Here is a 5,686-nt window from a genome sequence, read left to right as displayed (position 1 = left end):
CCAAATTGGATCCCATCACTACAGTGGTTGGGCGGTTGGCTAACCCATGGGATCGGATGGGTTAGGCTGGACTGATGGATCCGTAAATCGAGAGTTAAATTCTATTATTACGATAGATGAAGTAAATCCCGGATAGTAAATTGTTCTATGGATAGGAATCAACGGCTGTGCCTCTTGATGGGGAAAAAAGCGTTGATCCCAATGATCCAAGTGCAAGTTTCTTCCTTGATCTGACCAAGTACCGTTAGAGGTGCAGTCGGATCGGTTTGATCAGTAATGATCTTGACTACGTTAGAGTTAAGAGTTATCCAGGTGGAATCGCCCATGCTTTCCGGGTAAGGGAAGTTTTTTCGGGTTCGGTTTTTGAAAAACCGACGGATTAGTCTCTTGTCCGGATATCCGTGGTGGACGAGGCCCCGAGTGTGGGTCCCTGCCCCGCGCATGAAGTGCTACTTCCGCTGCTAGTACCCCGAATCGTTGCGCGGTGGGAACAGGGATCTCACAAATTTTTCCATCATTTTTCTCTAATCTACACATTTACCATTTCCCATTGTCTTAATTAGTGGTTTTCCATGAAAAAGATGTGGTTTTGATGATTTGTGTGTGATTTGGTGAGAAATAGCTCTATTTTTTGTTTTGTAAAGAATGTTTTTTTTTGCTTAATATTTAGCTCAAATCGTTGTTTTAATTGTTGTTAATTTCGTTTTTAATGTTCCTAGGGCTTGCACATAGAGTGTATTAGGCTTTGTTTGCTTCCATTATTGCATAAAAACATGCAATAGGCTCCAATTTTAAGTGATTTTTAGCTCTCTACTATAGAGTTGAACATAAAGCTAAAATCCTTAATTTTTGTTTAATTTGTATACATTAGAGTGTTAGAGCAAGTATTAGGAGTAGCTTAATCATTTAAAAATTTTCTCAAAAACTCTTGAAATCGACTAATCTTCCTTAATTGACTGGTTTTTGTCAATAAGGGGCGATGAATCCAGTTTAAGAGGTAAAAATTTTAGAAAATGTGTTTTTGGGAGTCCAATTCAATCATGTAAGAGGTCAAAATTAGTGTTTTTGAATGTTTTAAGAGCATCTAGATGCATTAAAATACCTAATTACATCAATTTCTTCATCAATTGGAGGAATTTCCCTCTCTTTTTTACTTAATTTGGCATAAAGAAAAGAGACTTAAATTAAGAGTTTAATTAATCTCTAAATATTGATTAATTTACACATTAGTTGATGCACATAGCTTAGCAATTTCATGCTCTATCCAATGATGTGCTCAATGGTATGAATTAATTAGTGATTAGTGGTTAATTAGAGCCCTTGATTAGTCTAAAAGGGAAAAAAGATTAATAAAAGGATTAATATTTGATAAATTCTTAAGCACCTTTTTCCATAACTCATTAAGAAAAATGAGCATTGAATGAAAAGATGCCAATGAGTTGTCAAATTGTCTATTTTGGGAGTCATTTATGAAGGGTATAAGGGGGTGTCATAAAAGTGTTGGCTTTTTTTATTCCCACTTACCTTTTTGGGAAAATGCCCATATCTCTACAATTTAAAATTCAAAAAATATTCCCTCCACACAAGGAAATTCAAGTTTCCCAGTAGACTAAAAAAAAATCCGTGAAACTCCATTTCATGACGTTAAACAAATCCCCGCCGCGACGGCGGCCTTAAAAAAAATCCATGAACTATCCAGTTTATGTCGTGAACCGCATCTAGTTCACGTTGTGAACCAACCCCGCACGAAAAAAAAATATGTGAACTACCCAGCATACGTCGTGAATCACACCTAGTTCACAGTGTGAAGAACTACACCTAGTTCACGTTGTAAACTTGGCCCGCGAAAAAAAAAATTAATTTAATTTAATTAAGTCTATGAAGTCCACTTCACGTCGTGAAACAGGTCCATTTCACGTTGTGAAATGGGCCCGCGTTGAAAAAATAATAATTAAATTTAATTAAATCCATGAGATCCATCTTACGTTCCTGAAGCCCACTGTTTCACAGACGTGAAACAAGTCCATGGGTTTTTTAAAAAAAAAGTGTTTGGAAAACAGCCCTGTTTGGAGACGCATATCTCCTAAATTGTGAGGCCGATGAATGCGCTTTAGTGCTCGTTAGAAAGTTGGCATCGAGCTCTTCAAAATTGGTCTCTAGCATCCGAGGGAAAAATCCATCGTTTTGGCCTTTGACCAACAGCCTCAAAACTTAACCTGAAAATCGATGCAAAAAATGGACCTTAGCATTAAAAATTGCCAAAATAGCTCGAAAAATATTACGAACCATATTTGGGCTACTTTTTGAGAATCTAAGGACAAAATCACGAAAAAATCAAAGAGACAAAGTTGTAGTACTCCAAAAATACTACAACTCTCTCATATAGAGTTTTTTTAAATTTCTTTGGAACACATTCAAAAACGGGTTGTGAAACAGGAAAAATCTTTCCAGAAAAAATTTTCATCTTGAGGCAGTGATGGAAAATAGGCTTTGAGACCTCCTCTTCCATCTGGGATGCTACTAGCATGTAGTTGTTCCGAAAAAGTTCATCTTAAGATGACGTTCACATGGGACTTTTGAGACCTCGGCTTCCATCTGAGACATCACGGGCACACACTTTTTTTGAAAAAATATCTCAAGAGATCGTTCACGTGCACTTAGCGCCGCCTAAGAAAATCAAGGCAAATGGACACTTGTTTGACCTAGAGAAGGGTGCACCAGGCCTCTTGAGGTTGTAAACGAGATGTAAGAAAACCTCAAAAGTACCAAAAAAAACATGTGTGCTTGCTTATTAAGGAGCAATTGGTAATGTTAAAATATGGCAACGATAGACTTTATTATGTGGGCTCACACCTAGACTGAACCCAATGGCTTAAATCTTCGAGCCATTGAGATCCATGCCCCAAATGCATCCCCTAATACCATTTTCCATGCCGACAACAAGTGTGTCATCGAGTTTTACATCCCCTGCCAAATCAATCCCTCCGAGATTTGGTCCCTTGCCTAGCACTACCACAAGGCCTAAACCTTTAGGAGGGCTATGTACCAACCCTTTGCAATCCCTAGATGCCCACACCTTGGACATATTGACTAATCTAGGAAGGGGGGTTGCCCAAGGACTAAGTGAGTCCCTACCCACATTAGCACCCACACACAGCCTGAATGACTCATACAACAACACAGTCGTGCAGATTTCCAAAATCATAGGCAAGTAAGATGGAACAACTGATCCTGCTCAATTCATGCAAATGTTTGATGAATAGAGATGTGAAGCCTTTGGAAATCCAAACTTTCCCACCAAGGTACATGTGTTGAATCTTTGCTTAGTGGGAAAGGCTATCGATGGTTCATCACATTGATGCCAGTAATTAAGACAAACTTTAGGACCTTGAAAACAGCCATTATCCACGGCTTTTTAAAACAAGGTGATCGGTGGAGTGCTACAAGAGAACTCTATTTGATTGAGCAAAAACAAAACGAAACCATTAGAGATTTTATCCTTCAGATAAAAATCTTGGACTCACGTGTGAGCCATGTGAGAAACTAAATGATGCTCAATGGAAGAGATGTTTCATGATGGGCATAAAACAAAACAGCTTACACAACTTGATCATTGTATCCAATCCGAAAATATTCAATCAATGTTGCAAAGAAAAAATATGTTTAGATGACAAAATGATGAAGGATGATCATGATACGAGATGCTCCTTATCTAAACCAAGTGAAGCAATGGCTAAAGAAAAACTGATCTCGAAATTGTCATTCCCTGAATTCTATTCAGCCTTGCTTAAAAGCTTTGAGCCAAAATCTCCAAGAGAGCAGATGAGCTTCCTCAAAACCAAACATCCTTAAGGCCTCTCAAAGTGATGGGTGAAATGCCTCGTGTTCTTGCCATTGCTATGTCCATCCCAATCCCCAATGTGTGTATAATAGGCGGCCTATCTTTTTGTATTGCATATATTGCAAAACCTTTGGTCACGACACACCCCAAAGGTTTTGCATATATTGCAAAACCTTTGGTCATGACACACCCCAAAATCCCAATTCACCTACAATTACCTCAAAACCTCAATCTCCCATGTCCCAACCAAACACAGTTCAAAGGGTCGAAATTGCTCAAGAAGTAGTTAAGTAAACACTTCAGTGTTTCTATTATCATGGATCGCACAAATTGGTAGACTGCCCCATTAGGACATTTTGGAGGTCATTTGTAGGGCCTTGTAAGAAAATCATTGATTCTTATTTTCTCTCTCTAGAAAAAATCTTGAAATGTTAAAATAAAGAGAATGTAAAAGTCATAAAAGTGTAGTCTCTGAGCAAGAGAGGTAAATTTTCTCCTAGCCGGCCGTCTTAAAGTTCGTTGGAACCTTATTTGAAATGATACATTCAAAACTGCAAGAATAAAGTTAGTTCAAGAGGACATTATTGCACGGAAGACAGTTTAGAGGGAATTAGAACCTTCATCTCCAATTTCAAAAGACAAATACAAACCTTCTCTCACCACAACCAGTCATATTCTTTCACTCTGCCTCATATAGTATACTTACTAGTATACTTGTTCATTCCTAGAACACTCCAATGGAGAACAACCATGTGCACACTCATTCTATTGAAGAGTCTAATCATGAAAGCATTAAGAGAAAGTACCATCTGCACATTGATCTAGATAGTGCGTATGCACCCATTCAAAAATGCAGAAGTGGACAACTATTGCTCTCATCAGATGTCAAAGATCATATGAGGTTGTTAGGGAAGCAACACATAGACCTTTGGTGTGATGGCTTCATCTATCCTATTGACCCCCGTACTGCTTCACGTCCTCCCTTTTCAAATCCCACAACTCTCTTACGTTTTACAGGTGATGGCACCAAAGGCTTACTAGGATATTGCAAGTCAATTTTTTACATGCAAGAAAGAGAGAGGCATTATTCACAACACTTAGCAAATGAGCTTCTTGGCTTGTCTAGTGAATGCAAGACACAGAAAGTTAGATTGGAAGAAGAAGAATGTCAAATCAACAGACTAAGAAGTGACCTCCATAAATATAGAGAAAAAGACACAATCATTAGACCCCGCATACGGAAAAGAAAGCTCAAAAATGTTGCGAACTTGAGGCTCGTTCTGGAGGCCTAAGGAAGAGAAGCCAAGCCATAAGGTAAGATTGCACTCAATGCATTACCATTCACATGTCTTTTATGTTAGCAGTTAATATTATTTTATTTGCTAGGCTTCTTTGTGATTTACATGTTCTCTATGTTAGTAATGAGTAGTGTTGTATTTGTAGCATTGTCATACATCCTGACAAAGAGAATATCAATCCCAATCTTAATCCAGCAAAGCAACTTAAACCATTCCTGACATCAAGAATGGCAAGAGAAATAATAAAAGAGAAGATTTGTAACCAACAATATAGTTTCACTGCGGATATTTAATCCACCATGGATTCAAGAAGTGGAGTCAAGTGTAAGGGGTATAGTGCCATCCAGAAGTCAGTGTCATCACTCCTTGAGGCCAAAGGCATTAAAGCAAAGCTACTTTCCTGTTGAAATATACAAGTGAATAGGGTGTGTGCGGGAACAAGCCCTTGGTTAGAGGCTGTAAAAGAGAATGAGTAAATGTAAGAGAACCTGTGAAAAGGTGAGAAGAATCTACTGGGAGAGAATAAAGGGTAGCATGAGAAGATTTA

The sequence above is a fragment of the Cibotium barometz genome, chromosome 11, assembly GCF_041138505.1.
Source record: "Cibotium barometz isolate CiBa-2024 chromosome 11, ASM4113850v1, whole genome shotgun sequence".
Lineage (NCBI taxonomy): Eukaryota > Viridiplantae > Streptophyta > Polypodiopsida > Cyatheales > Cibotiaceae > Cibotium > Cibotium barometz.
The sequence above is the reverse complement of the archived record's forward strand: the minus strand, read 5'-3'. Positions refer to the sequence as shown.